A 16135-nucleotide genomic window follows, 5' to 3' on the forward strand; every position below is an offset into this window, starting at 1 on the left:
TTTTCTATCCAAATTTCTATTAAAATTGCTTCTTCTTCTTTTTTTTTTTTTTTTTTTGGTTTTTTTTAAATTTTTTTTTTTTTTTTTTTTTTTTTTTTTTTTTTGGAAAATATAGTTCTACAATTGTTTTCAATAATAAAAAAATTGGAACGGAAGCAAACAAAATAGAAAATAAAAGAAAAAGGAAAAAAAAAAAGAGGAAAAAACAAATGAAAATAAACAAACACCAACTATTCTAGTGCCACCCTCCTCGTGCACCTTGATGTCATACGTACCTACACCTTCTCCTTTCCCTTCCACTTTTGATAGGGTTATAACGAAAAGTAAAATGAGAAAAGTTATGATCATGGCTAGTCTTGTTTGACAATCATTATAGAGCCTATTTGGAGTGATTTTGAAAATTAATTTTTTGAGTATTAGGAGAAAAATGGGGTCCACCTGTAAGAGAAGAAGTCAAATATAACGGCTAGAATAGTAAAATAACGGCCAAAAAAATAATTTTTTGGGAGAAAGAATTGCTTCGAAACAGGCCCATAATGAGTTTTTTTGGAAAAAATAAATTTTAAAATAGTAATTTATTTTTTTTAAGAATGTGTGAATAAAAAGTAGAAAAAAATTTATATTTACGTGCAAAATATTTTAATGTGAGAATGTGTAGCTAAAAGTAAGTTTGAGAAAAAAAAATATTTATTCTAATGGGCTTCGAAAGCATCAATGGATACCTACATGTAATTATTTATACTGATTATTTAACAGACCTAATCTCCTATCCATGGTGGACAAGAGTTAGTCTTTCCACGCTGACATGGCGATGCCAGATCAATGGTGGCCTTTTTTTTTTTTTTTTTTTTTACCTTACATTTGTTTTATTTGAATTTTTAAAATTCTTACTTTTCCTTACCCCTTATCTACTCCGTCAGACCATCTCCAACACTGCACCAAATTTTGCACCATTTTATATCAAATTTTTGCACTAAATTTTAAACCAAACCAAAATTCTCCTCCAATCATTAAGCCAAAAATTACACCAAATGAACAGTGTTTCATTATTTTATTCATTCTTTCGATTTTTGATAATGTATTTATTTTAAAAAATTATTTATTTATTTTATAACTATATAAATTACTAAATCATAATTTCGTTAAATTAACAAATATATTGATTGCTAAATTATTCACGTGTCTTATATATTATGTTAAATTGACAAAAATAATTGATTATATTATTAATTTATGATAAGCAATTACGTTAAATTTACAAAAATAATAAACTTTAATAATATAACCTTACATTAAATTAATTAATTATTATTGATTATATTATTAAAAATAATAAACTTTAATACTATATTAATAGTTTAATTAATTAAGTAATTATTATTATTATCATCATCATCATCATCATCATTATTATAGAATGAAAATGACACAAATATCCTTAACCATTATCTTTGAAAAATGAAAAATAATAGTAAAATGGACATTGCACCATTTAATGCAAAAAATGGTGTAATAGTGCAACACTATTCATGTTACACCATTTTGCACCAAAATTTGGTGCAATGGTTGGAGGAAGTTTGCACCAAATTTTGGTGCAATGGTACATCCATTGCACCCATTTTCCTAAAAAGGCAAAAATCCATCTTCCCAAACTGCTCTGACATGATGCAAAGGGAGGTCGAAAGTTTATAAGGAGAAGATGGCTCCATTATCGCTTCCAAATCATCGTAGAGAAAAATCTCACTTGTCTTTTCCCATTAATTATACAATATAATTTCTATTTACTACATTGCATTTTAATTACATAGAATGTTCTCAATATTTGTTTATTGTCGTGCTTATAGCTTCAACATTTTTTTCGTATTTTTAACATTCAATTAATTAGTACATATTATCTTCGATGACGATTTCTATCCAAATAGTTTGTAAGTGTTCTTTGAATTTAAGGACAAATATTTTGTCATATTTTAATATTTGTTGGTTTTTTTTTTCTAAGAAATATGAAGGTGCAAATAAGTTTTTTTTTCACACTCCTAACTGAATTTTCATATGAAAATTGTTATCAGGAACATGATATGCTAATTAATGGAAGGTCGATAATAAAATGCGACAATAAAAAAATGAAGATGTAGTGCGACAATGAGTAAATGTTGGGGACTTTAAATTTAATTTAATGGTGTGATAAATAAAAAAATTTGATGTAAATAAGATTATTCTTATATTTTTCCATTGAGCGGTTATATTCACACCAATTTTTTATAAATATATAATTAAAATGTATTAATATTTATTCATTATCATACTTGTAAGTTATATCTTTATTTTTTTTCTTTGTCATATTCATATTTTTAAAATTTCATTGATCAGAAAGTCTTGTCTTTAATCATAGTTTTTGTTTAAAAAATATCATTAACATACTTTAAAATGAAGTTCAAATATTTAATCTCATTTTATTATTTATTTAACTATTTAAAGTATAATGGACGAATGAGTCTTTTTATTCAATATTTTAAAAAAATGACGCTTAAGCGCCAAGCAGGAACAAAATGTCTCGTCTTGATTTTTTATTTTTTTTTAACACCTAGTCGAGCCTAGGCACCTTTTTTAATTCTTTCAAACGCCTTTTACTTATTAAATAATTTTTAGATTGATTTGAAATTTTAAAATAATATTAAAATAAGAGAGCACTTTTTTACATTTTTTTATACCTTTGTCGTAGCTAGGCATCCACGCTTCGCCACATTTTATGTTTTTTATAACAACATTTTTTTTTAATCTTAAAGAAAATTTTGAAAAGAAATCATAATCAGATATGATTATGTTATTTTGAGAATATGAATCTATTAAAGAAAGAGTTTGAGACATAAATATGTATATATTTTGAATCTTTCATAAAATTAAAATATAATCTAGTTATTAAAAATTGTTGTGTAATTATATTTAGCGTTTTTCGTTTCCATCTCTTACTCAAATTGTGTGTTTTACCAATTCAACCCTCACAATATTGCCCACGTGCGCGTTGTAACGCCTCAAAATTTTTATAGAATAATTTTTATTTATTCTGTGTGCTATATATTTCTATTTTGAAATTGAAGTACTAAAGTGAAATAGTTTAATTTTAATTTGATTTTGACCAAATAATTAGATTTTGATAGAGGGAAAAGCAATGTATCGATATTTGACTCTTTTAGTAACTTATAATTAATTAGAAGACTTCAACACGGGAAAAATTATTTTGTATTAGATTACATCGTTAGGTTCAATTGAAAGAATAATATGTTAATAGAGTTGGTGAGGGAGGGCTTGCAATATTAATTAAGTATAATTGTTTTCCTCTTCAATTCTTATCCCACATGATTTTCATTGGGTAATTAGCACAAAACGTCCTTACTTTTTAATATTATTATGCATAACGTCCATACCTTTCATTTTTTTGTACTTTTATCCTTATATTCACATTTTATTGCGAAAAATCATTATTTTCATCAAATTTCTCGTGTAAAATGACAAATATACCCCATATTTAAATAAAACAATAAAAAAAAGTTAAAAAATAAATTACAATCATACTTTCAAACTTTTTTAAAAAGTACAATTAAATCCAAATAAATTATTAAAAGGGTAATTAGTACAAAACATCCATACCTTTTATTATTATTGTGCAAAACGTCCATACCTTTCATTTTTTGACATTTCCATCCTTATTTCATATTCCTTTGCAAAAATCGTTATTTTCATCCATTTTCTTAATTAAAAGCTATAAAATGACAAATATACCCTTTTCTTTAAATAAACAAAAATAAAGAAAAGAAAAATAAAAAATAAATTGCAACTATACTCCCAAAATTTTCAACAAAGAGTATAGATGAATTTTAAATAAATAATTAAAAAAGAAAATTTTCAAATAAATAATTAAAAAATAAATTTCTTTTTAATTATCTATTTGAAATTTATTGTATTTTTTGAAAATTTTGAAAAAACAGTTGCAATTTGTTCTTTATTTTTCTTTTTTCTTTTTGTTTATTTAAAGAGGAGTGTATATTTGTCGTTTTACAGCTTTTAATTGAGAAAAATGATGAAAATAACAATTTTCGCAGTGAAATATGAAATAAAAATGAAAATGTCAAAAAATGAAAGGTATTGACATTTTGCACAATAATATTGAAGGTGTGAACGTTTTGTACTAATTACTCTCTTAATAATTTATTTGGACTCAACTGCATTTTTTAAAAAGTTTGGGAATATGATTGCAATTTATTATTTAGCATTTCTTTTCTTTTTTATTGTTTTAGTTAAATATAGGGTATATTTGTCATTTTACATGAAAAAATTGGTGAAATGGATGTTTTCGCAATAAAATGTGAATGTAAGGGTAAAAGTGCCAAAAAATGAAATGTGTGAACGTTTTGCACAATAACATTGAAAAGTAAGGACATTTTGTACTAATTATCCATTTTTATTTAATGTGGAAACATTATTTAAATACAATTCAAATTCTATTATTTAAAGTCGATTCTTATTCAAATTCCTTGTAATACATAATTTTTCAATTCTAATTACATACAAACTCAATTGAGAATTTTCACTATAAATATACAAAATTTTTGATTATTTTTACCACAAAAAATAAAGAAAGCCATGGTAGAGAGAGAAAGAGAAGAAAAAGTATTGAAAAATAATAAAATAATTTTTAAGCTCAAAATTTTATCTTCTTTTCAACCTTTTAAAACGAGGTAGTATACTTTTGGGCAAGTAATTTATTTTCGTATGCTTTTATATATTCAATTAAATATGCATGAATTGTCAGTGGATCTTCGAATTTTTTATAAAGAGATATGAAATCCTTCAAGAATTTAAGAGAACCTAAAATGGGTGTTTCCCTTAATCACCAATATATTTCATAAGAGAAGACTGATATGAAGTGTTTATTTATTATTATATAATTATGTATGAAAACTGTAGGTATCTTATAGAGTATTTTTAAATACTCACTCTTACAATAATTTTAGAGGTTGGGATTAGATTGATTGGATTTGTAGCAAAATAGTGATGCGGGTCGCCAAGTGGAACGAAGAGAAATAAACATTAAGTTTTTCTGTTTTTTAATTTATTAGTTAGTTTTATTCATTCTAAGATACATTATTTAATTTGTTAGGTGATTGTGTTTTTCTAAAATACAATGCTTTCATATTTTGTTGAAATTTATGGATATTTCAATTATTTTATTTTAAAAAAAATTATTTTTGTTGTTATGCCTTTAATACAAAGAAAAGAAAATATTTGGTAACAATTCAAGGTTTATGAAATTTTGGGGTGTTACGGTTTGGCCTTGCAACTTTAAAAGGATTTTAGATGAAAATTGTCCAATGATGATGTCGCCTCAATGGAATCAAATTGTTGAGTACTAACATGCTCTTTTTAGACTTAATGGACGAAATTGATAAAACCGCTAAAGGCTCGAGACCGGTGGTGCTATTTTCACATCTTGTTTATATTTTATCGATATATTGATACTATATTTTCTTATAAGAGTACCATATTTTAATTATATCGAATTTCTCTAATCTTTACTTGTAGTTATATTGATGTCTCTTACTTTCTTCAATCACATTTTTATTTTTAACCTTTTGTTAATTAGTATGGTTCTTATGACAATTTTCTTCAAAAAAGTGATGGTGTTTAAAATATATCAAATCAACTCATTTAAATATTATGCTCAATCAAAATAAATAAAAAGTTAAATTTGATATATCTTAAAATCTTAAATGACGCACCTTCTACCAAAAATTTTCATATTTTTTTCTCTCAAAAAAATAGTCATAGTATTTGCAATGATTGTAGGATTAATATTGTTGACTACATGCAGTAAAATATCTCTAAGGGCTTGTTTGACGCCTATCCTCCCCCCGTCCCCCCCCCCCTTCCCTTAAAAACATGCATTTTGCAGTGGCGCTATAATGGAGAACATGTGATTAAAAAAATAAGGAAAAAATTTTAGATTTATATATAATATTATTTTATTGAAAAATATGTGATTGAAATTAAATCAAATTATTAAAGATATGGAAAATATTGTTGAGAATAATATCTATTATATTTTTCCTTTTAGTGTAGGATTATTTTCTTTGGTAATTAATTGTGTAATTATTACACAATCTTTCCTTTCACATTATTTCCTTTCACAGTTATTTGTAACCATATAAATAGGGTCTTCTACTTTGTAATACACAAGAGTTTAATATATGCAATTTATAATATTTTGATATGGTACCAGAGCAGTTTAGATCCTAAAGAAATCAACCTTTTAATTTCGCTTCCGACGAGCGGCCTTGGGCTGCTCGTCCTGCTTGCAATTTTGTTCATTCCTTTCGGCCTTTTTTTTTTGGTATTAGGTTTTACAATGAAATTTCGGTTCTCTTTTCTTGGTATGCCCCTTCAACACATGCACCCGGCTCTCTCTCTCTGAGATATCTTGTTTTCAAAATTGAAATCACATTGATGAACGAACCCCAGCAACCAAAGAATATCCATAGCCTTCCTTACTTGACATCACCACTAGAATATGGATTATTACTGGTCCTATTTAATCTGACAATGCAGTTTTGATTTATAAGACTTCAGTTTGTCTGATTTGGGTATCTTGCAACGAGTCTGAGATGAGCTTGGATTCAAAGAACTTAGCAACAGCTTGGTACATGGCGAATTCTAAGGCTGCAACAACGGCTGGTAGCGGTTGTCGAGGTGGAAGAGGTAGTGATGGCTCAGAATGATATGATGGAGGCTTGCTGTGGTTTGTCAGCAATTCCTATTTGGAACAGTTAGTATCTTCTGTAAACACCTTGGGTGTGTCAATAGTTTCTTGGTAGGTTAATTGGTTGTTTTAGTTTAGGCTAAGATTTGGGGTTATTGATAATTTATTCTTTTGGGCTATTTTTTTTCGACAGCAATCTGGTTCCTTTTTGTGGGGTGATTAATTTGGGTTGTAGCAAATAATTTGGATTGTTTCCTTTTAGTTTAGTGTGGGCTTCATTGTTGGGCATTTAATTGTGTTTATCAATGTTATCCAAGAGCTATTATGTCATGAGAAAACTTATTATTCGATTGGGCCTCTTTATTAGTATATTGGACAAATTATTGGGCTATACATTTAATTTTATTGTGGGATATTAGCTTATGTGGGCTTGGCGATTTGATGGATCTAGGCAAATTTTGTATCTTGGGCCAATTGGTGAAGAATGCAATTGGATTTTGAAATTTGGGTGGCTAGAAAATAAAGATTGGGCCAATTGTTTTATTTGGGCAAAAAAGTTACGTGTCAACAAAAGGATTTGGAATTTAACTTAGCTTGTAGCAATTGGCAACTTTTTCTTCCTTCATCTTCTTCTCTGTCGCCTGTTCTTTTCTTATTCTCTTTTAATTCTTCTTCTGATTCTTCTTCCTTGATTGGTTTATCAAAAATTGATTCTTCTCCTCTCTGATATTCTTTACCGAATTTGTTTGGTATATCCAGTTTATTTGGAATTTGGTGATCATGTGAAATTTGATGATTTGGTCTCTCTCTCTCTCTCTCTCTCTCTTCTGCTTCATCTTCTTCTCTGCATTTGGTTTGATATATCCTTAGTTCATGGGATTGGACATTTGGTTTGGTATTGGTCCAGTTATCTGAAATTTGATTTGTTATTTGGTCCAGTGTATCTGGAATTTGGAATTTCGAATGTTTGGATTTTGGAATTGGTATGTCATGTCAATTGGAATTTGAAATTTGCATTCAGTTCAATTGGCATTTCTCCTCTCCCGGTTTCTTTTCTGGCGTTGTCTTCTTCTTGCATCTGGCTATCTTCTTCTACTGCATCTATGCTGCTCTTCTTGTTGTGGTTCTTCTATTGAAGGCTTTCCCTTCATCTACATCAATTTGGAAGATTCGACTTGATCGATTTATTTTTCAAACTCAATATGATTGTCATTAGACCATATTGAGTTTGAGGGAGGGTGTTAAAGATATGGAAAATATTGTTGAGAATAATATCTATTATATTTTTCCTTTTAGTGTAGGATTATTTTCTTTGTTAATTGATTGTGTAATTATTACACAATCTTTCCTTTCACGTTATTTTCTTTTACAGTTATTTGTAACATTATAAATAAGGTCTTCTACTTTGTAATACACAAGAGTTTAATATATGCAATTTATAATATTTTGACACAAATAACTGTTGAAGAATATATTTTAATAAAAAATAAGACTCGAACGAGCGCTAAATTTCGGATAAAGGTGTTGAATCTTGCTAAGATGAACTTAGCTTGAACGGTGGGACCATTGACGTCCTCAGAGATGTCTTCTTCTATTGTAGGTTAATTTTAAGAGTTAGTTCACAATGCCTACAATTTTGGACAATAGTCCAATAGTGATTGGTCAACATTGCAAACACACTAATAAATATAGAATAATGCTGTCATTTCACTGACATTGAACATTAATCTAGGTATCAGCATGTCATATATCTTATAAATAGACAATAATTAATTGTATTTAATTGAACCTATAATCTAATACCATTAATGTTATTATTTAAATTGATGTTAAATACTAGTGTTGTTAAATAACATTACTCATTTATTTTTTAATTTGTTCAACATTGCAAAGACACTAATAGATTGCTTATTTTTTATTTTGGTGCATTGGAAACCAAAAAAGACACCATAATTTGGAGTCCTATTTAAGGTGACCCTGGCAAGGTCATATATGTAAAAAGAGGGTAAATTTCATCAGCAGCCATTGAACTTTCAACAAAATCCTACTTGAGTCCCTAAAAATTAGTGTGTTTAAATTAGGTTATTGAACTTCGATTTTATTTCAAAATTTTACCACTATCATTTACATCTATTGTCTCTAAAATTGATGGAAATCACTTAGAGTGTATTTGATTATATTTATTTTCCATGGAAAATATCAGTTTTCCACGGAAATATATCAGTTTTCCACTCAAATTCCTACTTGAGGTGTTTGATTGCTATTTTTTCCAGAGAAAACATTTTTCAACTTTTGAAAATATGCCTAATTTTTCTTTTTTTAAGGAAAACATTTTTTTTGAGTAGAGGTGGTTTTTATTTTCCACAAAAGAAGGAAAACATTTTCATTTCTAGGTGATATTTTCCATATCAATCAAACGCACTCTTAGTTCACCTATTGACTCTATCTTAAAGAAAAAAATTATAGTACTATAAAAAATAATATACTCAATACTTATTCAAGAGATAAGATCCACTGCTTAATTGAATCTCAAATATGAATAGATAATTCACATATAACTCAATAGTGTCAAAGTATACTGAGTTCTATAATTGAGAGTACTAGAAAATTTCTCGTAAAATTAACCAATTCAATACAAAGCATAGTATCTTGCGTAATTTTAAAAATTATGGCGTAGGAACACTCTTAAAGTACAAGAAAGACATTAATCATGCCAATAAAAACATGTATAACAAGTCACTCCATATAAATTTCTCTAACATGTACACACGAATAAATTAATATTTCGTCCCCTCAAAATAGGAAAAAAATAATAATATTAAGTGTTATACATTTTCGTCTTTGAGCTAAGTCATGACTTGGACGGTATGATTTCATGTATTGTTGATCTTGGAGTATTAATTTGCATCACTAGATGCTATGGTCCAACATTGATCAAAATATTTGACTATGTTTTTCTCTTCTTTGTAAGGTGGCAATTAATGTATCGTAGTTGGGAAAATAGGAAGTACACCGTTGAAGACGATACAAGAGATCTAACAACGTATTTAACCGTCTAAACTGGGATAATTAATATAATACTTTTGTTGTTGATGTTGTTTACATCGTTTAGAATGATGACATAAACAAGAACATCAAGTACTGTCAATTGTGGATTTTACGAGTGTTTAAAATTGTGTTGAATAATTTGTTAGTCCTTAAAACTATAGTCATGCTCGTTGTTGGGTGCTATTGGTACTCTTGAATATTTTGGGTCATTTGACATTGGTTCAATTCCATAAACATTTAGCCCATCCTCATTGAAAATGTAATTTCGAAAACAAAGATAAATTTATAAATTAAAACTCAAAACAATAAAAAAAAGCGTTTTGAGTATTCGGGGAAAATTCTGAAGACACTCCAAATTTGGAAAACAAATGTTTAAATAAATTTTGAAAAATTAAAATTAAAATTAAAATTCTGACAAATAAAAATATAAAAACTATAAAAAACTAAAATTCAAAAAATTAAATTGATAAATTATAAAAATTCAAAATTCAAAATTAAAATTAAATTCTGAAAAAAAATTATAAAATAATTTAGAAAAATAAAAATAATTTTAGCTTTTAATGATTATTTATATAAATTTTTCAAAGAAGTATTTAAATGAACACAAAATCATTAGTTTTTGTTTTTATTTTGTATGTTTTGAAATTAATTAATTTAATTTTCTATAAATTTTTTAGAGAAAAAATATTATAAGATTTGCCAACTTTAAAATATATATAATACTTGATAATATATTAACATAAAATTGTTCTATTTTTACTAGATAATTAAATTTAATGGAATAAAATGTCAAGAAATATTTTTTCAAAATTTCAAATAGAATGTGTATTTTAGTTTTTAGTTTTGGAATATAATTTTTCAAAATTATAAATCAAACGCATTTCTAGAAATTTTAAAACAGACCCTTAACACAGAAAATAGAAAACGAACTTAAAACTCAAAGCTGAAAATTGAAACACAAAGCAAACGTACCTTTATTTTTTAAAACAAGGCTTAAATGTGATGGAAATGAATGATTATTTAAGTATATGATAATTGTGGGTCCTATAAAACGTATGAATAAAATTAAAGTTTGACTTTAACTTTTAAATTTAGATGAACTCTTTATTAGCTTCATTTTTCTTTGTTTGAGAGGGTCAAACCTCTTTTTGAAATATTCAATACACTCTTTATCTTCAAAAATTAAAATAATGAGTGGATTTGACTTTCCAAATAATGCTGCATTTATTATTCCAAAATTTTCAATTATTTTTTTAATTTCTATATAAAATAAAAAGGTAGAGAAAGTGATAAATAATACTTGCTTTTGGAAAAACAAAAAAGTGAAGAAGTATAGAGGGATATTGAAGTTTGACTCGTTATCTAACTTCTCTTAAAAAGGGAAAGTAGTTCATACTGTAGAAGGAATAGTAAACCAATCCCAAATTAGTGTACAAGAGAAAAAATGACGTCATTTTTTTTTCCATTCTTCATTTTCATACGTTATGGCCATGCCTTTTCTAATCTCTGGAGATGCAATAGTGTTGAATCCCATTCTTTCATCCCATTCCGGTTTTAATAGCTTCAAAATTATTTCAATTTCAACATGCAATCATCGTTTCCATTTCTCTTTCTTATACCTACAATCTTCTGTTTCTCCATTTTTCACACAAAAATCAGAGACTACAAGCAATCCCTTTTTCACACTAAAATCAGAGCCTACACAGCAATCAATATTCTTGCGCCTTTGCTTATGGTTATTGGAGCGACAATGGCCAAAGAAACAGTCGCACACTGGAGGCGCGGGAACATCGAAGGCACAAAGCAAGATTTCATTTTTATTACTTTTTTGAGGTGCTCTTCCTACAGTTTTGCTTTTTCTTTTCTTTTTACAAATTTCTCTTGCTTTAACCCTATTCTCTCTCTCTCTCTGGTAGGAAAAAATACAAATAATTTGCAAGAATTGAGACATATACCGATAAGTATACTTCTCACGTCTTCAATTTCTTACTCTTATGTATGTTTCTTCTGGTTTTTAAGCTGTGTAGTTGAATGATCGATTTTCCCCATTTTTTTGGATCTTTTAAGAGATCCAACCCAAATCAAAGCAAAAATGTGTTTCCCTATATATGTTTGAATTTCAGATTTTGTGTAATTTGGTTATAAATTGGGTTTTAGATTGAGCTTGGTTTCATTACATATTATAATCAAAATGTGCTTCAAAAGGGTGATATTTTGAAGCTATCCTGAAATCTTCATTTTTCTCTTTTTGTTTATGATTGTTTCATTTCGGTCAACCTGTATTTTTTGTATTTGATCTTTTTTCTTTATCTTTGTTCCAAGTTTAATGAAATCTCCTCAGAAAAGTGGAAATTTTGTCCAGAAATTGGTGATTGGCTCTCAGCTTGTAACTCTAATTTTCGCTGATGTTGGCCCCCTTGGTGGGCCTGGCTTGTCATTCGCTAATGGGGTTTGGATACATCAGAGTCTCAGCTTGAAGCCCAATTTTAAAGAAATTGTGGATAATGTTTATAAGGCAGCTTCTAATCTTGTTGATTTTCAAACTAAGGTTAGTTTAATTTCTATTTTCAATTATAAAACTCATTAACTTGTTTATCGTTGATCAAGGTTTGAATGTTTTCTTATAACATTTTTTGCTTATTATTGGTGTCAAGAGGTGATTTGTGTGCTGTCAAATTTCATTTTTTTTAATCGAGACTCTATTGTGTATGTTTCTGAAATTCAATTTAATGGTCTTGAAACAATTAATATGATTACTTTTGGGAAAAATAGGTGACGAAATTTTCAAAAGTAATTGCAAAAATTATTACAATTGGTCCATTTCATCCATTTTTATTAGTTTGGTTAATGGGAAAGCTTTTTTTTCCAATTGGATTGTTGAACTTAAAATTTATTACAATTGGTTGTTTTATCCATTATTTTTTTAATATATATAAACTGCCATGAGGAAAAACAACTCCGCACAGTGCGGAGACTTGGAGATTATCTCTCCGCATTGTGCGGAGGGTTGGAGAGAACTCTCCACTCAGTGTGGAGAGTTGAACTCTCCGCATTGTGCGGACAGTTGGATAGTTCTCCAACTCTCTGCACTCTTCGCACAGTTCTGAGTGCACTCTTCGCATCGTGTGGAGAGTTGGAGAGAACTCTCTGAACTCTTTGCACTATGCGGAGAGGTCTCTCCAACTCTCTGCACTGTGTGGAGAGATTTTCTTTCTTTTTTTGATAATTTTTTTCTTCTTTTTTTTTTTTTCTCTACTCTCTCTCGCTCTCCCTACTTTTCTCTATTTTTTAGGCAATATCTATTTTTTCCTACTTCTTCAACATAGTATATATAAATTGCCATGAGCAGAAAAAAAACTCTCCGCATTGTGCGGAGAGTTGGTCTCTAACTCTCCATACGGTGCGAAGAGATTTTCTTTCTTTTTTTCGGTAATTTTTTTCTTCTTTTTTCCCCTTTTTTTACCCTCTGTCGCTCTCCCTACTTTTCTCCATTTTTTGGGCAATACTTATTTTTTCCTACTTTTTCAACATAGTATACTCCTTCAACATAGTATATATAAACTGCTATGAACAAAAATGAGGCAAAGAATTTTGTTTATGAACGTTCTTCCACAAGCATCGTGCCATCACGATTAAAGAAAATATTAATATATATAAACTGCCATGAGAAAAAAAATACTCAATGCACCATCTTTCCACCTCTCCGCACAGTGCGGAGAGTACATAGCCATTTTTCCATCCCTCCGCACAGTATAGAGAGTTGAAGCGCACTTTCCACATAGTGCGGGGATATTTTATTTTTTTTGATAATTTGTTTTTTCACTCTCTCTCTCTCTCTCGCTTTCCCTACTTTTCTCAATTTCTTTAACCAATATCTATTAATATAAACTGCCATGAGTGGAAAAAAAAAACTCTTTGCACTGTGCGGAGAGATTTTTTTTTTATTGGTAATTTTTTTCTTCTTTTTTTTTTCTTTTTTTTGTTCCACTTTCTCTCTCTCTCTCTCTTTCCCTACTTTTCTTCACTTCTTCACGCAACATCTATTTTCCTTACTTGTTTACATAACATCCATTTATCTTTCTTCTCTTCAATTTTCAACCCATTTCTTTTTCTCTCAAACTCCTCTTTCTCACCCAAATTATAAAATTTTTGCTCAATTCATATTTTATGTCTCAACATGCCATGTATTGATAGTTTTACTATACTTAGGTATCTATGGCAGATGAAGTAGTGGATCTTAGATTTCTTAGATCCAAGAAGAGGTTTTGACCTAATTTTTTTTTTTTTTTGAAACTTTTATGTTTTCATAGTAGAAAAGCTTTTTGCTGGATGTTTGGTTTCATTGATGATTAGGTAATTAAAATTTTGGAAATTTTATCATTTTCTTTTTACAGTTGTCGTAATAAATTTAATAAATTTCTTGAATTTTAAGCTTAAGTTTTTGGCATCTTACAGCTTGGTGGTTGCCAGATGTATATTCCTTTACTAATGTAATTTTTTTATTTTTAATGATAGATTTCTTATATACTTTGGCTTTTTATTTCATTTTTCTGCTATTTTTTAATTTTTTCTAATCTTTCTTATCCTATCTCCACATCTCTTCTTTTAATCTTTCATTTCCTTTTTTTTTTAGTACTTTCACCTACAATATTTTCTACTTTTGTTTATCCAAGGTTAAATGTAGTCCTTCATTTGAGAGACGAGATATTTTGACTCTTGAGAATTTATTTTTACGGATAAATGGATGAAAACTTCTACTGGAATAGTTTTCACATCACATGCCTTAGATTTTGGAGTTGTAAAAGTATATTTTTTAAATTGCATTTTATCAATCATCTGCAATGCCTTTAAGTTTCTTTGTTATGGGTGAATATCAAGTTTTTCATCCATATAAAGTACTCGTTTATTTTCTGGACTGACTATATGCTTTATGAGGAATATGGAAGAGTTGCATCAATACGGTTAAAAATTTTTGCTTCCTAAGGTAAGCATGCTGAACAATTATCGTTTAGTTAAATTTACATTGTTATTCGGATATCATGTATTAGCAAGAATGAATTATTACAGTTAGTAAATAGAAGATGAAAGTTGTTTGATTTTTTGTTTCAAGGTACCTTATTATTTCATTGAATGGCTATTGATATCTATAGCAATTTTTTCAATTAAAAGTACAAAGAAGTGAACAACAAAGTGAGTAAATGGTGTACTAAATGAAGTAAACTTGATATTTAATGATGCACAAAATGAATGCTTCTATTTCATTTCTTCTCCATGTGTATTATGCTTCTCATTTAATTCAATTATTATAAGAATTCCTTTCTCATGGAGATTCGATAAATTAATGTATGTCTTTACAATGTTTTACTATGGATAAGTGACATATAACATAATTGCCTCCTAAAATTACCTTTTCATTGTCGAATATCATGTCAGTGTTGAATATGTTTTTGCAATAACTGAGTAAAAAGTTCCAACATCCGCATTTGTTCAACTCTTTTACAAACATATCTCATACTCCAATGCAACTAACTTGTAACTGAAAACTAATTTATCAAAATGTTTCTTCATATATCCTTGGATTCATCTCCACGCAACTAACTTGCAATTGAGCAAAAATTATATTAGACCACTTGTTTCATTTTCAAGTTTGTTAGTTGTGATGATTTCTTGCAAGCTGTAGTTTTTTATCAATTGAGTTTGACCTTTTCGTCAATTTTGCTAAAAATCATTGGACTAATCAGTGCTTAACAGGAATTATATTCCTATAATCTGTGTACAGTTGATGCGTCATTGTTTAGAATTTCTTTTGTGATGCATCCGATGAAAGTTTAATAGAGAAAATGGGTCCCATTGTTTAGAAAGTTGATGAATCGCAAAGGATAGATTATAGAATCGAATAGAACAATGTATGCAAGATACCAATATTTTCCTTGACTTGATGCAAGTGTTTTTTTTTGTCAATATCTTAAAAATTCCATACTACTCAGTTCAGACATAATGACATTACTAATACATTCAGCTTTTTTCACACACTTGCTTAAACTAATCAAACACATACACTAGATAGTTTTTAATTTTTGGTTTAGAAGATAGTGATTTTTTAGATACTATGAGCATTCTTCACTTTATGTTTATTTAACTAACTGCAACATAAGTCTATGCATGAGGATTTTATAGATAGAGTATTAGCGAAGCAATAATATGCTCCAAGACTCTTGAATAATGTAATAAATCTTCAACATTTTTTTTAACATCTACAATTTCTACACTAATAAAAACACAATAAATACAACATTCGTGCAACGCATGTGACAAGGACTAGTTTTTAAAATTTTC

The sequence above is a fragment of the Olea europaea genome, chromosome 12, assembly GCF_002742605.1.
Source record: "Olea europaea var. sylvestris chromosome 12, O_europaea_v1, whole genome shotgun sequence".
NCBI classification, from domain to species: Eukaryota; Viridiplantae; Streptophyta; class Magnoliopsida; order Lamiales; family Oleaceae; genus Olea; species Olea europaea.